We start from the raw sequence: 22,570 nt of genomic DNA on the forward strand, positions 1-22,570 counted from the left end.
TTTGTGGCATTTGTGTATATAGCAGAGCTTAAATTGCGTCGGTACATTTTAGTTTTCGAGATAAATTATAATTTCAGCCGGAGACCTAAATAAAAGGGCTCAGGCACTTTTTTTATGCAAGTGAACTACAATTTTAGCACAGAAATTTTGTTTTAATAGTAAACATGTCTTAAAAATCATTCTAACTTCTGAATGCAAGCCTGTCTTTCCATCGCACTCAAGCCTTGCAAAGGGATTGAGACTTTTGAGGAAAGAAAAGCCTCCAATTATATGTCAAAGGCTTATTCTCTAGGATATGCAATGAATTTATGAGAGCGGGTAAATTTTGTATTCCCTTAAAGAACTAAAAGTGACACCCTGGTCGTGGACGTTCCATGCTAGTGACTTCCTTCTGCAGAGCTGTAGACTTTCTGAATGATGTAACCAAACGGGGGGCTGCCACTTGTACCGAGAAGTTATATATTTATTCTCAGATTGTATTCAGGGAAAGTAATCAGGGAAAATTTCTGCTTGAAGGCTAGAATTATATCGACAGGACATCGCGATCAGGTAATCTTGAACTCATCCCTCTTTATCTTCAAAGCTACACTTTTCAGTTAAATTGCTTTCCATACCCTCATAATCTTTCTAGAATTCTCACTTTTCTCCTTAGCTTTAATCGTTTTATCTTTTTTCCTTGGGGTGCTGCAAAAAAAGAGCGATACTTGTCATCCCTTAGAATAGTACATTTTAATGTATAATCAGGGTTTAAACTCAGACGGAGATTACCTGAGCTGCTTCTCAGCATTTAAGTGGAATTGTAATTCCGGACAATGCCTCACATTAGACGAGGTCCGATACTTTTTCCTATTTAACTATTCAAAATTAATTTAATAATTTATTAAATTTCTCTTTATCTTTACATTTTTCTTAATTTAATTAATTAAATTAGTTAATTTAATCAAATTAATTAATTTAAATTTATTATCTAATTATTTATTTATTTTTTCTTTCCTTCGTCACAGTCTTCCATAGGGCTCCAGCACTTTTAATTTTATAAATTAAGCCCTGGTATATAGCATGGAAAAATAAGTCCTTAAGAGTTAATGGGAACGGAAGAGGGGTAGATGATCTTCGAATCTATCTCCTGGTCATTGTTTGAAAATGAGATAGAGCTGGGCAAATTCATATCATCACCTATAATGTGTCCAAGGTTTAAACTAATGACAGACATAATCAAGTGCACTCTTGGTCAATGATTTCGTGGATGTTTTTGATATTACTATCAGAGGAGTCTGTGATTATATTTAAAATTTAACTAAATCAAAAGTTACTATGTGTTATTAATTGCTTCAACATTCAATTAATTTATTATTAAATAATCAATTAGTTAAGTGATTTCTCCTTCTATCGTGTCTGAATAATTTTATATTCTGAAGCCGTCATTTCAATATACATAGAGAAATTATAAATTTATTCATTATTCCATAATGTAATGGATAATTCTAAGAAATTGCAATCTAATGTGCTTTCAGCTGTTGCAAAAAAATGCCTTCAAAGCTTCTTAACTAAAGCAATTAAAATAATGCCGATATCTTAAGTAAAATTCATTGTACGAAATATGAGGTACTGAATATCACGAAAAGTAATAAACATATTGCTCATTAGGTAGAACAATTCTATGTTCAGATACATGTTTATGAGACTGCCTTTATTGTCACCATTTTGACGGTATTTACTAACAGTGAATTCTGTGGATGTATAGCAAAATAAAAATATTGTATTATTAGTTGTTATTTTACCGGCACGAAAGTAGTTGATGAACACTTCTTTCGCCGAATCAATTGGGCGCAAGCAATTCCACGCTTCAGTAACATCACACCGATGTGTATGCCGAAATGAAATTTTAATCGAAGTGCACAGATTCCTTTTTTACATACTCATCACGACATCTTGTATACTTATTATCTTTTAAAATTCTGACATGTAAAGCAGCTAAACATTCTTTATTTCTGAAACTAGCGTATTTCTTATTTAGTCTTGCATGTTGACACACATACACCACTTCGTAGGAATACCCATCAAATAAAAATTTTATAAAGTTCATTTTACACCTTCTTTGAGATAGTCGCGGCCATCACAAATTTGAAACATAAACCGACAGCGTTATTTCCTTTTGCGCATGCGCTTGGTGTCACAATTTCGCCAAGACCCGATAAATTGGCAAATTTAGTCGCGGGTTGCGGTTCCTATAGAGGAAGTAAAAATACGCGGAGGTTATTGAAAACGAAAAAATTTCGATTGACAATTTAGTCGGTATTCTCGACACAGAAATTATAGGACTTGAACAGCGGAACTTTGTAACTGAACAAGAAATTATGTCTGTTTATAGAATTAAAGAGAAAGTATTATCACATAAAACGAAGCAACTTAAACAACTTACATTGACAGAAATGTTTAATAAAGTAAACAAATAAATATTAAGCTTTTTTTTTTTGTAAATTTTGATAACCTTTAGATCATAATTGTTCTTTATTTCATAAATTACGGTTTCATATTTTTAATTTTATAATTTTTGCGTGCCATCTCACTAGATTTAAACTGATGATCTATAATCCGGAAAAATCGATAATCCGGAATCGAAGCAAGGCCAACTAGATATCAACAGGCCTGCTCAAATCCGATGATCACATGATCTGACGTCATAATCTTAGTCCTTCAATTTTGTAGCTTGAGCTTGCTTCGCTGTAGGACTAGTGCTAGTGAAATATTTGTTTACATGTGTTTTTTCTTCTGAAAAATTTTGTATTTTACCGGAAAGTAAAATATTATATTGTGAATTCGAATTTATAAGAAAAGTGTGTTTTAGAATGCCAAGAAAGTGTAGTGTACCTAAATGCCGATCAAATTACGATAGCACAATGAACATGTGTCCACTTTCAAATTTCCTTCGGATCTTGTACTCGCTCAGAAATGGATAAAAAATATTAATCGCGAAGCTTTTGTAGCTGACAAACACAGTAGTGTATGCATTAAGCATTTCGAAGAAAAATTTATCGTTCGAGAAGATAAAGCTGTTCGTGATGATGGAACAGTATTAGTAGTTCCTAGAACTATTCCAGCTTTTAAAAAAAGATGCTTATCCAACGATTTTTCAAAACCAGCCATCTTATTTACCTAAGAAACTTCCCACAAAATGAAAAACACCGGAAGAAAGAGAAGCAGAAATTGATATTCGTTGTGATAAACAATTTGAACAGTGGAAAAAGAATGATATTATTAACGATTCTGAAAACCTAATAAATGGTTTTGCAAGAAAAATAGATCTTCCCTCTTCATGGATATTCATAACCAAAGGTAAGATATTTTGGCTATCGAAATTAGAATTTTTAAACTGTCCAAAAGTGTTTGTATCTTTAAAAATATTGGAAGATTTAAATGTAAGCGTTTTTTTCAATGAAAACGAAATTCCCATTGAAAAGTTCAAATGGATATTTGGAGAAGAAAAACTATGCGATAAATGGTCTAAACTTGAGACAATGATTAGCCATTTGGATGGTTTTTCTGCTTCTGATATTCATGATGACTGCAATTTAAATTTAGATAAAATATCAAAACTACTGCTGAAATGTGCAGAAACAGAAAATAATCCACATTCTGAGAAATTTAATTTTTTGTATAAACAGATTCAATTAATGCAAATGAAACAGCCTTCGTATAGTGCAGAATTCCTTGCCTGGTCTTGTTATATATTTTATTGTAATCCAAACAGCTACAATATTATACGTAACAGTAAGTATTTTATATTGCCTTATCCGTCATACTTAAGGAAGTTGACTCTGAAAATTGGCCGAGCAGATTCTGGATTACAAACAAGTCACTGGATGTATTTGAAAAAAAAATGTGAAATTTTAAATGATTCTAAAAAAATTATCAATTATTATTAGATGAGATATATATAAAACAACAAGTTTCGTATAAAAGTGGTCGTATTTTAGGTTTTTCGGATAATTCGCAGATGGAGGCCACAACTCTGCAAACATTTATGATAAGCTCTATATTATCAAAACAGAGAGCTCCTGTAGCAATGTTTCCCGTAAAAAACTTATCATCACATCAATTATTAATATTTACAAAACAAGTAATTGAGCATGTACAGTCTTGTGGCTATCGAATTATAACTCTAATATCAAACAATAATAGAATTAACAGAAATATGTTCGAAATGCTTTGTGGTGGTGCATTAAAATCCTCATTTATAAACCCTACCATGCATAATCTTCCTATATTTATATTATTTGATACAGTTCATTTATTGAAATCTATACGAAACAACTGGTTCAATCAGAAAGATTCAAACCAAATATTTTTTATACCGTCATTTTAAAACTCAAATATTGTTTACAATTCCAGTGTTCTACATTTAAAAAATTGTATGAAATAGAAAAAAAATGATAATATTAAAATGGCTCCAACTTTATCAAGAAAAGTTTTATTTCCGTCTTGTTTAGTAATAAGAATGTAAGTACTGCTATTAAACTTTTTGATGAAAAGACTTTAGCTGCTCTGCAAATTGAATCGCAGAATAATCGAAATGGATATGGAAAAGACGTCTTAGAAACTAAACATTTTATTGATATAATTTTAAAGTGGTGGAAAATTGTGAATGTTAAACACTCTAAAAAGGCCTTACAGTTTCGAGATGTATTTATGCAGCCTATAAGGACACCAGAAGATAAAAGCTTAGAATATTTATCACAGTTTTGTTCGTGGCTTATATCATGGAACGATGTTTGCTCAACAACAAAAAACTGTAAGTCACAAATTGGGAAACTGTCAAAAGAAACCCAAGTTTCTCTTCTGCATGCAACAGCAACACTGAATGAACTTTCAAAGTATTTGTTAAAAGAATTTAAATTACCTTTTATTATTTTAGGAAAATTTCAGACAGATAACCTTGAGGGACGTTTCGGTCAATTTCGGCAAATGAGTGGCTGTAATTATAACGTATCCTTACAGCAGATTATAGAATCGGAAAGAAAACTAAACTTAATTAGTTTGCTTAAAATGCAGTCTTCTGAGAAAGGTACATTTATTTTACAACATTTTTCTTGTAACGATATTGAAGATTTTAATGATGATCAACTTATTGATAAGGAATTTGTTGATGTTTTGCATCAATCCAATGATGTTAATGTTACAGAAAAAGATACAATGTGTATAATTTACAATTCTGGATATGTTTCTAGATCTGTATTGAAGCATATAAATTGTATACTCTGCAGGAAAAAAATTAATTCTTCACAAAGAATTGATAGTTGAATATTGTGAAGATTTTGCGTACTTAGCTGCTATTGATCGAGGTGATTTATTTTGGCCAACAGAATTCGTGCTTTTCATTAATACCTCTGCATTTAAAATATTTGTAATCCTAATATCTGTAATGTATGAGAAATTATATATTTCATCAAAAAATCAACGTTCTATATTAATAAGTCTCATCACAGAGAAAGTTGAAAACAGGATTATTTGGGATGACAGTATTTGTGAGTGTAGCAAAGCATTGCATGATTTGTTGAAAAGTTGTGCCACATGCATTTCCAATATATTGCTGAATAATTACTGTAAGGTTCAAAATAACAATTTAAAGGAAACCAATGACCAAAAAAGAAAAATGATTAAATTAAATAATTCTGGAATTTAGGTGAATTTTTTATGTAATTTTAAAGTTAAATAATTAGTATTTGCAAACTGTGCATAACTGAGCCATAGAAACATGTTGCTACCTACTAGTGGCTGAGTAGTAAAATAACTGAAAACTGATAGTTTGTTCTGTAATTCCAATCTCGGCGAACGGGCTGGCTGATAATTATCTTATACGGGCAAATAGAATTGATAATTACCTTATATAATCAAATAGAATCTAAAGTGAATTAAGTTTGAAAATATGGAGAAGTGCGATAGAAGCTGATGAACCACCAAAACCAACAAAAAGGAAGATGTTAATTTTAAAAGTGAAATAAAAACTTGGGAAATATGGGATGATAATAATGCGATAGCAAGAAATCTAATGAATCAAACTATGACGGCTCCATAAGCGTTAAAATATGTGAATGAACAAAATACAAAGAAAAGATGGGAGAAAATAAAAAATGAAATGGCGGCAAGAACAGAAGATATTCATATCAAATGTAGAAAGAATTAGCTCAGCTGAAAATGAGTCAAAACGAATCTGTAGATGCTTAACATGAATACAGCTGTAATTCTGAAAAGTAAAGGCATTCAAGTTTGGAATGAAATAAGAGATAAAAAATTAATTTACTTCATACTAGAAGGACGTTAAAGGATTGTTGTTAAAATTATCAAAAGCAATAAACAGAGAGATATAGTTTCAATTAGATAAACTTTAAGATAAACACATTTATGATTTAAAAGTAATTTTTACCAAAACTAAAGCAGAAGAAAAGACGAGCGAGAACAATGAAAAAAGATTATGTAGTTTGATGTATGAAACGATAGAAGAACTAAGTTCAATGGAGGTTCATGAAGTCTGGAAATTAGTTGAAAGATCCATCAATAAGAAAATTACGATGTTTACGAAATCTACAAAATAAGATTTTTGATGTAAAAACTGCACATTTAATGAATACTTGAATAAACCAATTTACATGGAACAACCACTTGGATTTAAATCAGATTCAGACTGTCAAGCATTAATAGATTGGATAAAAAAATCAAAACAATGTGGTAGTTCAAGGCACATTAATCGAAATCCTTTGCCATAAACCAAATCAATTAGCTAAATCATGTTTATTTTTGTAGACCTCAAATCAGGGGCTACAATGATAAGCCTGTTTTGGCATTCATATTTCAAAAATTTGAATGGCAAACTTCTTGTTGATGTGAATTAATGATGTTTAACTTAATAATTAATATCTTATAACGTTGTAATGATTTTCTGGATTTTTCATTGCTTAATACTGCATGTATCTTTTACTATTTGTCTATTATTAAATAAATTTACAGTGTATATTTAATCAGATGTTCTTTCATAAGAATTTTTAATAGCATGATACGGTGCTCATTGGGGTAGATTGCATAGTTATGATCTCATTTTGTTTTCAGGGAATTTTATAATATATTTTTGGATATGCTACAAGATTTCTCGTATAATGTTCATGCTTTAAAACATCTTTAAAATAAAACTTTTTTCTCATATATTTCCCAAAATGTTCACTTGTATGTTTATAATTAAAAAGTACCTTAAGATATTGGATTGAATGTTGAAACGTCCTTATGAGGAAGAAAAAAAATTGGCTTTTGCATCAATAGGATTGCATATAAAATCATAAATGTAAATCAAAATCTTATTTAAATTACTATGTTTATGAATTTTGTTATGAAATATCACATATCTTTTTAATATTTAACCAGTATAAATCAATCTAATTAATTAAAGCAATACAAATTAATGTAGTAGTATGTGGTGTGCAAATAGTTTAAATAATTTTAAAAGAAAAAAAAGAATGTCTAAATTAATTGAATACTTAGCATCTGTAAACTATATCCATGTTGGTATATAGAATAATATAGATTATATATTGTAATATCAGTGAGTCGTAGAAACTTATTCAAGTTTATGAAGTTTATTTTTATGGACCTCACATCATAGTTTACAATACTAATGTTCCATTATTAATATTTAAAAAATTCAAAGGACAACTTATTGCAGATGTGAAATGATAATTTCAACTGGCTAATCAATATCTTATACTATCGTCATGACTCGCAGGATTTTTCATTGCTTAATATTGTGTATTTTTATTGAGATGTATTTAAGAGTGCATTTTTAATCAGATTTTCTTTCATACGAATATTTTGGAACATGATATGATGCTCATTGGGATTGATTGCTTAGTTATGATCTTGCTGTTTTTAAGAGAATTTGAAATATATTTTTGAATAGTCTGTGTAATGTTTTTGCTATAAAACATCTTTAGAATGAATATTTTTTTTTCAATATGTAGACTAAACTTCAGATATACTTTTAATATATTAATGTATTAATAAGATTTATGTATTTCACTTAATGTCCACATGTGCATTTATTATTAAAAAGCATCTTAGGATCTCTGATTGAATCTTGAAAAATCTTTATGGGAATAAAGAAAAGAAAGAGTTCATTTTGCTTCAATATCATTGCACCGAAAAACAATTATAAAGCCATATTTTATTATATTATAATTAATGAATTGATATTAATTTTATTATGAAATACTATATATGTTTGTTTAGTATTCAAGCAGTATAAATCAGTCTTCATAATTTAAGCAATATAAAATCATCTGACAGTCTTAACATATTTTTTTTTATTACAAAATGAAAGCATCTCATGTTTAGTTCATTACATATGTTATATTTTCATTGATATTAACATACCGTATAATTTTTATAAATAATTTTGTGTCCATTTTATTTCCGTATAAAAGTTCAAATATGTTTCAGTTTATTTAAATCAGCTCTGCTAAATTTACAATATCACTCGAATCTTATTTTTATTTTCTGTTTGATAAATCGGTAGAACGGTATTTAGTATTTAAATATCATTACGATATAACATAGTACGTTATTATTCCTAAAATTCGAAATATTAGTTGTAAAAATTAATTTAACTAGACTTGTTTTTGAAATAAAACGCTGCGTACTACACAAATGAATGAGTCGGCTGCGTCTACCGGGGAACGATCGCCTTCGATTGTGACGTCACGAATCGGTGGAGCAGGCCTGTAGATATCTAGTTGGCTTTGGACCAGCCCATCTAAGTTCCCGAAGGTCACGTCTCAGCCCCCTTTCCAGCTTTGGCAAGAATAATCTAAAACACCATAACAATGGGTCACTTTCTTCTTTTCTACCCACTCAACCTCCCATTTATGTGGATTTACCTATTATGGAACATTCCACCAGTTCGACAATTTCCTAGGGGCAAAATTCTTATCGGGTGTGGGGGCTTCACGCCTTATAAAAGTTATTGTTTCGCAACCTATTGAAAAAATGTTTTCGACTTGGGGTAGGGTCTTGACCCCAAGCATCCAGGATTCTAAAAGCCCTTTGACATTTAGCAAACACCTGTCTCCTTTGTAACAAGGTCAAGTAACAATGCCTTTGTTTGATAGTATTGGTTTCCGCTAATGCAATCATCTTCTCTGACTTCCTGAGAAATCGGAGGAAATGCAACCTTCATGAAATATCCGATCTCTCAATGCAAAAGAGCATTTGCTCTCAGCCGTGTTGGAGTTTTGTGTGTTTTGCTGCCCAAACGTGTTTAATTTCCTAGCAGAGTCTCTTCACCCGTCGTAAGTATAAAACATTTTTTATTCAAAGTAATCGAATAAGCATTTAATAATCTAGCAGAAATAATTATGCCTACTTTTTGCGAGGTTATTCATGTAATTTTAGGAATTCCTGCGCGTCTTATCAAATTTTTCAGCCTTGGAGGAATTTCTGCACTAGATTTTGTTGGTGAATTTAAATTTGTAAGTATAATACACAAATGTTGGATAAGGGCACAAATTTTTTTCGGAACGCATTATGATCCGCTGATGATCCGCCCAAGATGTTATGTATCCGCTGTATGAAATTATCTTTTATTTCGGAAAATTCACTTAAGTTCCTTACTATCAAGTGTTTTATTTGTTGCATGTTAAAAGTTTTAGTTGGTAATAAATTTTAATAATTTAGAACATGACTTCCTGCAGCACAAATTTAATGGAAGAATAAATTTTATGCATTTTATAATGTGTGGCAAAAGGCCTTCTTTCTTTCCAAATAAATAACATGTGATTCTAGATATTAAAATAAATTGTTATTATTGTTAACTATTATATTATCCTTTAATCACTAGATAGCATGAAATTTATGTCTAGCTACAAAATCTTTTGTTTCACGTTCAGAACAAAATTCAAAGCTATCTGAACGTAATTGATATCTAGTTATTCGATATTTTAAAACATTCGAAAGATTAAGCATTGTTTCAGTTATTGGCTATAAATCCGTGATTCCAATATAATTAGTGAACCATTAAGGTAAACTATTACTACGGCAATTTCAAGCTTATGATAAATTATAGGCAAAATATTGTAAACCTAAATTTCATACGATCATTTTATGTACAATTTCTTACTTAAATTCTTCACTGTGATAAAAAAAAATTTGCTTTTATATGAAGAATCTCAAAATTGCATAGTTAACCACTAAATGAAACAGTGATAACATATATTTAAGAGGTTGCATAGAAATTAAATTTCGTAAGACTTAAGATAATCGTAAAATTTATAGAAATGAAATTTCTCTAATTTAAATAGTATCCTAGAAAAAACGTTCAACCCTCGTAAACTTATTTTATAGAAATTTATGTTATTTTAATTATCTATTGAAAATATTAATTACTATATCCTCGTAAAATTTTAACCGCATAAAGCTATGGTCTTTTTCCCTCTTCTTCTTCCCACTAATTAAAAATACAGATCCTTACAAAAACTTGCGTTTAAAAATTTTAAGTGAAACGTTTGGCTAAATTTAAAGCTTACACTTTCCTGTCCATTTGTAGAATTGAACGTATCACTAGTAAGAGCGTTAAGAGATGTGCAACCTCTCTAAACACATTTTCTCAAATTTAATTTTTCATAGTTCATAATTTAATGCTTTAAAAGCGTAATGCGGAAGTTCCTAGTTTGAATATTACAGACAAAAATAGCATTGAGTTTTAGCAATGTAGGATATATATTTGCTTTTGTGTCAGAACTAATAGCGCATGATAGAGATAGGATGTTTTGAATACTGCAAATCTTAACAAGGATTCAAGATTCGAGCCTTTTTTTTTTTTTTTTTCGGCCATTGAGATCATTCCAAATCTTAAGTTGAAAAACCATTATATGTTTCAACGCAGAATTTTGAAAAACTGAGTTTTATTATTAAACAAACGAGATTGTTACAATTTCAGTACCACTACATGTCATCTCATTAGCGACCATGAACGCTATATTGGTGTCGAACTCCTCTTTAACAAACTTCAAGGTGATGAGAATTTGGTTCACTCTATCCGATCTGAAGGGTCGAAGTTGATTGATAAATTACATAAGAACGTCTGCTTCTTTATAATTATTATTGTAATATCTCCTAACAAATGTTAATAGTAACTTTAATTAAAAAATGCATTAAAAGTTAATTATTATTATGCGAAACAGCTAAATTTCTGGTTCGTTGCTTTTCGGTTTCAACACAGTTTAATAATCTTACACGAAACATTACTTAGCATAAAAACGTGTCTTTCCGATTACACATTTCTATTTAAAACGAGTATTTATAATTATAAATAAACATCGAGCTTGAACAGAGTGCTGTTTGATTACTCTGAGAACTAGAATGAAATTAAAAGCATTTTGTCTCAATGGATCAAAGTTTCTTTGGCTTGGTGCGTGACACAATAGGTTTTCCTAAGGTATATTGTGTATTCTGATTTTCCAAGAAGGAGTGTTATATTTTTCTCTCATAGCCTTTTGTTTAGAACACAGCCAAATGTGAAGTAATCCAAAGGTAGTTTTTCCTATTCTAACCGCAAAGAGGGGAATTTAAGAGTTAATAATTTTCCAGTTGAAAGTTGCAGAAAGACCGCAAAAATGTTTCATACAAAATTTTTCAGTCCAAGATTTCCACAAAGTGTGTTATCTGATTTTTGAACAACTGAAACTGTAGATAACCGTATAAAGTAACATTAAGTGTAAAATGCATAGGAAATTAGACGGGAAAAGATAGTTTGTAAGATCTGGGGGTTTAGTATAAACTGGGTTCGCTGTACAGGGCCGTTCCCACTGGAGTTTATTTGAGCTAACGGAGTCAGTTCCATGCGTCGACTAGCCGAAGAACGTGTATGTTCAATTCAATAATTGACAATACATATTCTTTGGACTAGCACCGCTATGCCTGCAGTTCAGAATTTTCAACTTACTGCCCTATAGAAAAAGAAAATGGTTTTGGAGATGCGTCGGCTACATCAACTGTCTCCGTTAACTCAGATAAACCCCAGTGGGAACGGCCCTTTACAGTTTGATTGTATACGAGTCTGCAATATTATGAAATTCATGGGAATTTCCAAGCAATCGTTGCGCTGCCCTTGCTCGAAACTAAATTTTAAATCTTGACGATAACTCTGGACATAAATAATCTACCAACAAATAAATTCTGAATGGTTTCAACAACTCACGGTAAGGTATAAGTAGCATAGAAAGTGCTGCATCTCGTACGATTCGTGTTGTTTACCAGATAGACAACTCAATCACGGCTGTTGAATTTTGAAATGTTCATTAAAATCTGAATTGCTGTTCGAATTCTTTATCAATTTTATCGAGGGAATGAGCTTCGGGGCTCAAAAGATTAAATTATACGTGTTATTTTTTTAATTTGTGTTTTAACAAATGCAGAAATATTTTTAAATCATATTCTTAAATTTATATTTCATTAAATACAGGTTTTTAAGTTTTCTTTTTTTTATTAAGCAACTTTTAGAAATTCAGTGATATTTTTCTTTATTTGTGTTTCTCGAATTCTTATTTGATGGATTCGCGAATTGTTCAGAGCTCAAATTCAAGAAAATTTAGATTTAGGTTACTTATTCAAATGAATTTATTTGTTTTTGCCGAAACAGAATTCGAGCACCTGAATTTGGCAGAATTTTAGCTTTAATTATGCATATGGTGGAAGCACATTATTAAGAGATTATTATATTTTTATGGCAAAGTTTTGTTTCCAATAACTCATTTAAAGTCTGGCCGACTGTTCGTGTTACGAGTTGCTAATATTCCATGAAACAACATATTTTGAATTTGTTTTTAAATTATAACAGTAATATAGCAATACTTATAACGAACTCAGTGGTTTGAAAAGAATATGTCTGCTTCTTTATAATATTATTAACTTTTCGAAAAATTCATATACACAGGACTCCAAATTTTATATATAACTGTTTTCCGATATACATTAAGGATGTTTTTATTTTATTATCATATAGCATTGGAAATGCTATCTCTAAAGCATATACCATGTACACATTGTACAATATACTAATATAAATTATATTGTATATATAATAATATAAATGCATAGCAGTTGTTTAATAAATGCATCTAAAAGTTGTTAATCTAAAAGTTTCTAAAAGTTGCTTAATAAATGCATAGCAATAAATTATATTGTATATATAATAATATAAATGCATAGCAGTAGTAAGTATGGGAAGAAGCGGTGAATGGTGATGCGTTATTACTTTCGAAACCTATTTTCTCTTAAGTTAAATTTCAAGAAATTTTTAATTAACATTGTTAATTTGCTGAATTAATCTGAATATTTTTAATATTACATTATTTAACTATAAAACAATTAAAAAACAATCAGAATAGCAGGAAAGCCGAGTATGGTTTGGTTGTAGGCTTCCGATTACACCACGAAGGCATGCGGAAAGGAGGAAGAAAATACCTTACATCCCCCCCCCTTTTAAAGGACTGGTGATTGTGAATTATCATCCAACCCCTTTTAGTTGAGGTGTGAATTGCAGAATTGTTAAGATCTTTTGATGCTGGAGACGTGAAAATTGTTCAATGCCCCCGCCGGATTCGAACTCCGGACCTCCGAATACACGTTGTGTATGCTTCCAGTTGTACTGCGAAGGCATGCGGAAACGAGGGGAGAAGAAAACCAAACTCACCCTGGACTTTTGTGCCGTAGAAGGCGAAAAAGAATGTTGTTAATGCAATAATTAACCTTGGATCATTTTCGAATATCTGATTATTATAAACTATAGATTTCAGTTTGATTTATCTTTTAATATTTTTTTCCTCCTATCAGTACTACTGCCACAAAATGCGTTAGTGTTATTTTTTACAACTGTGTAATTTATACGTTTCATTAATCCTCTACTGTAAGATTTATGAACGAAAAATTTTGCGTGAAATAACCGTTTAATTAAGATACAATAACACCCTCGAACAAGTATTAACTTAGAAGTCAAACAACAAAAAGCAGCGTTATATTTTCAAATGTCAATCGCAAAATCAAAGTTATATTATTAAATCTGAACATATAACGCTCATTTTTGTTGTTTGACTTCTAAATTAACAGTTTAATTATTATTGAAAAAAAAGTTTCATTTTATAGCTCGGGTACATTGTTAATTAGAATTATAATTTCTTGCGTAATATCAAAAATGACGAAAAAGTAAAGTTAATCTTAAATAAGATATACCCAATAGTCTTCAAGCGTGTGATACTTTTGAAAACGTTCCGGTAGGTGCAAAAGAATCCTCCATTATTTACACTGTCAAGGTGTCTCACTTCTAATTTTATTCTTGTAACACTACGACCCCTTTTAAAAGGTTTTTATTTTCATTTGAGTTGTAGGAATGTGCTCTGAAAATGTCCCCATCGTTTGGCTTTCAGTCTAACTGGGGTGCTAGTTTCGTTTCAAGGAATAGGGTAGCCCCCTATTATTATTATCATATTCAACAGTAATTTAATCATGTGACGAGTATAGCTCGTCATCTGGTTTCATGACATATAGTACAATAACGAGCTACGCTCCTCATATGTCTAAAGTTACTCTTGTGTTTCATAATATGGAGGCTGCTATATTCGTCAAATCGACGTTTCGAAGCAACAAATTATATAATAATGTTGTAGTACTACTCAGATTTCCAGTTAGCAAGGAAATGATTTTACATTCTAACGTAGCACATAATTCAACTCGAGAAAATATTTCCCCCCCGCCCTCGGATTTCAAATTTTATTTCTTTTCATTTTGAAATGTGGCGATACTGATGTTTCAAAGAATAAACTGAGGTCGCAATTTTGCAATGTATAATTAGATATACCGGATAATGGAAATTCAAAATACAATAAATATTGCTTAAAACTATGATTGGCTATCCTAATAATTTCCCGTAGTAATGCAGAAGGGAAAGATTTTTTTAGTTTTATTTCTAAACCAAAGTTTGAAATTAGCCCCAGTGTTAATGATAGTATAAACTTTTATTAACAGTATGATATAAATTTTACAAGATACACATTTTATTAGCATATGTGCTAACTGACGTGTACAATATCTGACACTGCTGTTAGCATTTGTACTAAAATTGATTACATTAGTGCATTTAAAGGATACAGAGTATGAAATATCTTTTCTACATATTTGAACTATTTGCATTAAAAATTAAAAATTGCTCTTCCAGGTATTAAATACTATTAAAATTTAATACCTTAATTTTGAAAACATGTCTTTCTATATATTTTTTAAAACCAATTTTGTCACTCTTCTGGTTTCTTAAATTATTTAGTCCCATATAAAGTAGCATTTTTTCCCAGATATTTCAAGTTAAAAGCCAGAAGTAAATTTACTTCAAAAATTATATTATAGTCTTCACCAACATCTAATTTCTGTTTTTGATGTCAGCAAATTTAAGGGTAGTCCATTTGGCTTAGTCTGGATTGTTAAACAGATGTAAATTGTTTAACAATCCAGACTAAACAAAATGGACAATTTTGACAATTGATTGACAATTTGCAAACCAAACAACAATTTGATTCTTTATTTCAAAGCTTGAAATATAGAAATACAGTATACTGTTAATTAATCTAACACATTTCAGTAAGATTTGAATTAGTAGATGTAGCAGTAAAAATTGCTGTTAAAGAAAGGTAGGGGCATCATGAGGAAATTCTACTTCTTTCTTAAATCTGTTTCTTTAATACATATCTAATTAGTTGCTTAATAATGACCTTCAGAAATGCTTTTGGAGAGGATTTTTTCTAATGCTAAAAAGATTCAAATTGATTTGTTAGAAAATGAAAAACTATGATCAGAATAAAATATTGAACTATAATGGAAGATTAATAAGAATAAAATGAATAAAATATTAAGACTCAGGGAGAATTCCCATAAATATTCTCAGATATATTATATTTTTAAAACTATTGAGCTACTATTTCCATGCATTTCATTAATCAATTTAGGAATAGATTAAAGATTCTATTAAAAATATACAATAAAAAATACGATTTAATCTGCACATGGTAATAGGCATATGTGTGAAGTTACACACTGAACGGAACTAAATGGGAAATAAAATTAAAATTTGAACTTGAAATAAACAAAATAGCAAATTAAGTAGGTTAATTTATTTGAATTTAGCAAAGCACAAGATGGCTGTCTGACAAAGGCAAGTTATGCTGTCGTGGAGGATTTACAAAGAAAACTTCCTCATATTCATATTACACATCCTCGACATTACCCATAGCAGCCTCTTTGGCCAGCATGTCTGCCCTCTCGTTACTTAAAACACCAATATGGGCTTTCACCCAGTTCATTTTTACTTCATGTAGTTTCTCAACTTTTACAAGTTGATCTTTTATATACTAGACCAAAATATTCCCAGAAAGCCTTCCACGAACGCATCCCTCTCATTAGTAGATAACCCTCGAGTTACTTTGTGTCAATCAATTAATATATATACATTTACAAGGCAGCAGCTCTCGCCAAATATAAATGTTGGCACAAAATTTGGATTGAAATAATTATGAGAAAGCTGAAGATATATTCAAGATGCAACGTTGCTCATAAATATAGTCGTACCTGCATATTAGGTGAAAAAATTACAGTTTTGTGAAATGAAAAATTCCATTCAACTAGTTTTGTGTTTTTGCAGTCTTTTTTCTCTTGGCATGATCGTCCATTTCGAACTTGCATTTAGCACTTGAAAATAAAGTAAATTTTTCCTTATCTTGTAAGAAATCAGATAGAGAGTCTTTATTATTTGGCAAAGTCAGATCGTAAAATTCCTCTTTAGTCATCCTTAAAATTTCGTACGAACCACGTGTCTGGATCGAAACGTAATGAGTCATAATGTTTTGGGTGGTTAATCGTGTAAGGCTGCTGTAAATAACGTTCTTGCCTATAATTTGACTGCTGCTCATTTAATGGTTAGGTTATTAGAGCACGGCAAAGCACGCAAGAGTTGTTTGCCGAAGACCAGGGATGCTTTCGTAAAGGACTTTTCAAGGTAGACTGACTGATTAATGTAATTATCAGTCACATGGAGAAAGTCACGAAAACCAACCACGCAGCCATCGGTGGATCGCTTCATTAATGGAAAAGTACAAAAATACCAGCTACTGCAGTCTTGCATGCATGTATGTGGGGTCGCCGTAGCTCGGAAATAATCATCCCAGTACTGTAGATTCATACATTTATTTTTAGACAATGACTATAATTAAGGTTAATTGAAGAAATGAACACGAAGAGATTACATACGTCGATGCCGCATAAGAAGTTAAACTTCTGCTCGTACCATTAAATTACAGACGGATACGGAATATACTGAAGCTACCTGCTATAAATGTCTAGACTTGTTCTACTTTTAAGTGTCAGCCTCTTTCCGCCAATCTGCTGTCTCTGTTCCGACAGGAAGCTTTCCAACACTCCAAGAATATGATAATAAGTCCCTCTGCTGACTGAGAAAGTAACCCACATGCATTGTTTAAAGGACGTGATTAATCTTCTGTTAGAAGCATAAGTTTAGTGACTTTTGGCAGAATATTTATTCAACGACAACTATAAAAGTGATAACCCATGAACCGTAGCTAACTACAATATTGAATAAGAAAAACCTATCGCCAAAAAAGCGTTCAAATGACATAAAAAAAATCTCCAAAACAATTTGCATTTAATTGTTGACATCTGAGGGATTTCACCGATTTGAGGTGCTGGCGGGTTTTAGATTTTCTACCACATTAAATGTTGCGAAATTAGGAATAAGTTTCTGCTGGAGTAAATAAAATTTAATTTTAATATGTTTATTATCGAGAGGGGTATATCATTTTTGTTCTGAAAATAAAAGCATTATTTTTTTTAATTACGTAATCTTGTTGAAATAAAATAAAAATGTACACGAAGCAATATATTTTTTTCACTAGCATTAAAATAAATATATATTTGGCTTATAAAAAAGAGATTACCCGACTATCGAACCTTATTTTAATATCCAGATGGGTTTAACTTCCTCAAAATTTCGATATTCCAATTCGATTCTTACAGTCCATCCAATTTTGATGGACAACACCCGGGGGGGCGGGTCCGAGGGTTTTTTACACCTCTCTCCTTACACCAAACCACACGAGAAGACTTTCGGCTCGCCGCATATTTAGAGTTCCGCCATGCCACACCGACACTATATATTTACAAACAACCATGCCTTCTCCAGGATTCAAATCCGGGCTCTTCGGCATGGCAGTCAGCGACGCTAACCACAATACCGGTTGGGCAGCTATGACCTTAAATTCTTAGCACATACAGTTCCTTTGTACTAGACCTTTAGCACTTAAACTAAAGGCCGCATATACGTATATCTCTAGATAAGTTACATTCGCTTATTTAAGCGAATAAATTTTTTACGCCTTATTTTCATATTCAAATTTAAGGCAGAATGCGCAGAATCTAAACGGAAACTGATTACAATAATTTAGCACATACTCGCAAAGTTTTATGATAAAAAGCTGGTGTTTTCAATATATACAAGTGCATTGGGATTCAATATATACAAATGCATTGCATTATTTCAAGTGCATTAGGAAACTAAAAACGAAGGGAAAGCTGAAAAAAAAAATGGATTAAAAGGATTTAGAGTGGGGGGAAGGAATAAATAATTTCTTACAGGTATGAAATATATTTTTGCTTTAGATATTACATTGAATTTTTTATATTATTGTTTTATTACGAATCAAGTAATAAGCTTTTGGGAATAAATAAGTACAGAAAAATTCTCAGAAGTTACATTTTATAAAGAATGCCATAAATTTAATTTTAATGATGCTTTTTCCCATAGTCATAAGTTTTTTAAGTGTCTAATGATATTGTGAACGCTGACTGAAATTATTAATTTAATCGGATAAATTTCGCCTTAAATCAGTAATACATTATTCATATTTTTCAGTGTTTGCATTAATTATAATTGAAAAAAAACAGAGTGGTGTTACAAGAAACTTTCGAAATTTGTTCTTTTAATTGTAGCCGTGATGTTTTAAAATTTTATGTATTTCATAATGTTAATTTTCCTGTTTACGAAGTATTTATACTTATAATTTTAAAAAATTGAATCATTTTTTTTTTTTTTGAGATTTCAGATGGGGTAAGGCCTAAAAAATAAGGCTTTATTAAATGTTCTTCACCTTAATAAAACCTTTTTCACAGTTGTTTTCATAGGCAAAACTTTAAAAAAAAATTATGTGATTTGATTTGCTTTTACGAAATAAAATGTTGTAAGGTATTTTCTCCCAACCCTTTCCGCTGCCTTTGTGACGTAACTGGAAGCACGTCCCACGGATAATCGGGAAGTAAAAAGTTCGAATCCCGTTGAAGGCACTGCGGATTTCTTTGATTTTCTTAGTTCAAAAAATTCTTAAAAAAACAAAGAGAGAGAGAGACTGTACAAGTAGTCTTAACTACAAGGTGGTGGATGATATTTTTTCACCGCCAGAATTTGGCCCGTGCCTTCATGGTGTAACTGGAAGGACGTCCGACGCGCAATCGAGAGATTCGGAGTTCGAATTATAGCGAGGGCACTGCACACTTTTCCTGTGTCCCGTAGCGACGAACTCTATGTCTCTACGAGGTAACATACGAATTACATTTTAAGGATTTATGAGACAGTTTTCTTCCCTTAAAAATTAATACTAGATTTGTGTATAATTAGGCTATTTCTTGATTAAAAAGTGTTGCCCTTTAAGTCATTAGATTAAAAAATTTAACTCTGTTCCATGTAGTACTAGGAACGAGTTTTATTATCACAAAAGTGAGATACAATGTAATATTACATGTTCTTTAGACAATAGTGTTTTTAATAACGTTCAAAAATAAGTTCAGAATTGCTGAATTTCTTTCTTTTAGTTTATTTTGTTCAGAGATACTCAAATAAGTATTCTATATTAATAATAATTTTATTTTTATTTTAAGGCGAAGAAAATTGTCAAAATGTATTGTACGGAGAAAGCTTCTTTCACGACTGTAATCGGACTTTTTTGGGAAAAGAATTTGTTAATAGAAAGTAACAAGAGGAAAAAAAGCTAAAAATGATCTTCAACAAAGCGTATGTTGATGGACTCGTGACAGAGGGTTCTTCCAAAACCCCAACATTGTTAAAGGAACAGGTGCTTCAAAAAATTGCTTTGCAAATGTGTCATAACTTTGAACTCAAGAAACATATTTTTTCCATTAAACTGAATTGGGCACATTTTTATTCTGTTCAGCTCGTAACAATGGATTGGGAAGAATCTATTTCGAAGCGCTCTACAGAAGTGTGCAAGGAACTTTTTCTGCCATGCACAGTGCAGAAAAGCTTAATTGATAGCATTTGAGCAACTGCACAAGAGCTATTAGTTTGGAGTGGAGAATGGAAGAAAATTTTTAACATCCCTTGCGACTTCACTGCACAGTTTTGGACGCCGGCAGACTGGACAAACGGCCATTTAGATGAGAAGAAAATCGCCCAACGCTTGATTCGAGACAACAGAATTTCAAATGATCAGCGGTATAGATTATCATGCATATACGGTCTAGAAGAATCTGTTATTCAGTTATGGAATCAAATGTCATCGGAAAAGAAAGATTCACTAGTTGCAGGTATTCATCATAATTTTACAAGATCAGCAGTAGTCCATCTGTGGTCTAAATATATGAAAGATCCCGAATCGTTCGTATGCGAGGAATGTTTTTTTCTTAATTTGTTTCAAAAAGCCCTTAACGAGTCAAATCTAGCGGCAGTTTTGTTTTCTTGGCACAAATTAAGTAGCAGAATAAAACGAAAAATACTTACAAGGGAATTACGCATCGACGAAGACGCTGATCTTGACAATGATGATATTAGAATTTATGTTCTTGATAACGATGACAATCAAGATTATGATAAGGAAATGTTCACAAAATATTTTAGTTTTATAGTTGAACATAAGTGGAAAATAAACCATTGTACAGATACCTATCCATTTATGAATTCCTGTAGTATAAGGCTAATTTTGGCACCGAGACGTTTGAATAGTTGATGACATTTTTATTAACACTGGCCCATTATTCCGGATGAAAGAAATCCCGATGAAGGAATACGAATGCATGATAAAGAATTTTCTAGTATGGTATCCCAATAACCCCGGATCTCAGAGTATTCTGTTTCAGCGTATATCTACTAGTCAGCTAGAACAGAGTTACACATTTTATCGTTTTCATCGCTATTTCACTTGTACGAGTTGGTTTTAAAAACGTCATTTTTACAGATGCAAATCATATGATTTGTAAATTTTAAGCTTTTTTAGATGTACTTTTTGATATTGAGAAAAGAGTAAAACTAAACAACTGTAAAAGAAACAGTTTTAATAAATTCTGAATTTTTTAGAAAACTATGAATTTAGTGTTTTTTTCCTTGAATCGATTCATAATATTAGTTATCGTATTTAGTGGCGCATTTTTCATCGTCGCATATTCCCTCTTAAAGGCTTCGCATCAGGTTCTGAAATTTTTTAATGTTTTAAGTTTTCCCATTCCATTCCTCAAGGAGTTCAGTAATCGACCTCGCCTAAATTTTAGAATGTATCCTCACGGAATAAAGGTGAATGTTTTTTTTTTTTTTCCTGATTAAGAAATCGTAAAGAACTTCAAAAAAATGGAAATACCTAGTATTCTTGATGGTTCTCTATATCTTTACACACACAGACACTACTTTCAAAAGCATTAAATATTTCAAAGCTTAGGCATTCACAGTAAACAACAATAAGAGCGGGTGAAATACGGGGAAGTAGACATGAAGATAGTTTATTAATTTAAATTTTATTATGAGTTCTTATTGAAAAATAGGATTCATTTAAATTAATAATATTGTGATAGTTAGAGGTAATGTATTCAAGAACGCTTTTCTTTTGCTTTGTTTTTACTGTAACTGCTACCACCGTTTAACCACGTTATTCGGAAAATTAAATTATTCTCAAAATGTTTCCCTCTCTATTTCCTTAAAAACGGGAGTGAATGCATGAGTCAATAGGCTAATTATTTCCATTTTATGCTCTTGAATTCTTTCTAGCACTTTTCGTTTTGCTTGTAACATAATAAAGTGATTTACAAGAAAGAAAACTTAACATGCATTTATATTAAATTTTCTTTTCATAAAAGAAATGTTTCAATAAAAGACAGGGAAACAATCATTCATCAGAATACGAACTGTTCTAATATAGAGTTTTTATAATTACGTGCTTATGAAACTTAAGCCACCCCAACGAAAAAATTAATTTGAGAGCTTAACATTGGAAATTCAAATATCTTTTTATACAGCTAACAAGCAATGAATAAATTTATCATTTAAGTAACTTAAAATTGTCATTAAATGCTATCTTACTATGTCATTTTTACGTGTAGTGGGATACCTGGAGCTCCTGGAATATTTAAAAGAAATCTCTATGAATATTCTAGCTTCAAATTTAAATTTAAGTGACCTTCTCAAATGTAACTATCAATT

The sequence above is a fragment of the Stegodyphus dumicola genome, chromosome 11 (genome assembly GCF_044657685.1).
Source record: "Stegodyphus dumicola isolate Sdum_Otavi_A_Nest chromosome 11, ASM4465768v1".
Taxonomy (NCBI): domain Eukaryota; kingdom Metazoa; phylum Arthropoda; class Arachnida; order Araneae; family Eresidae; genus Stegodyphus; species Stegodyphus dumicola.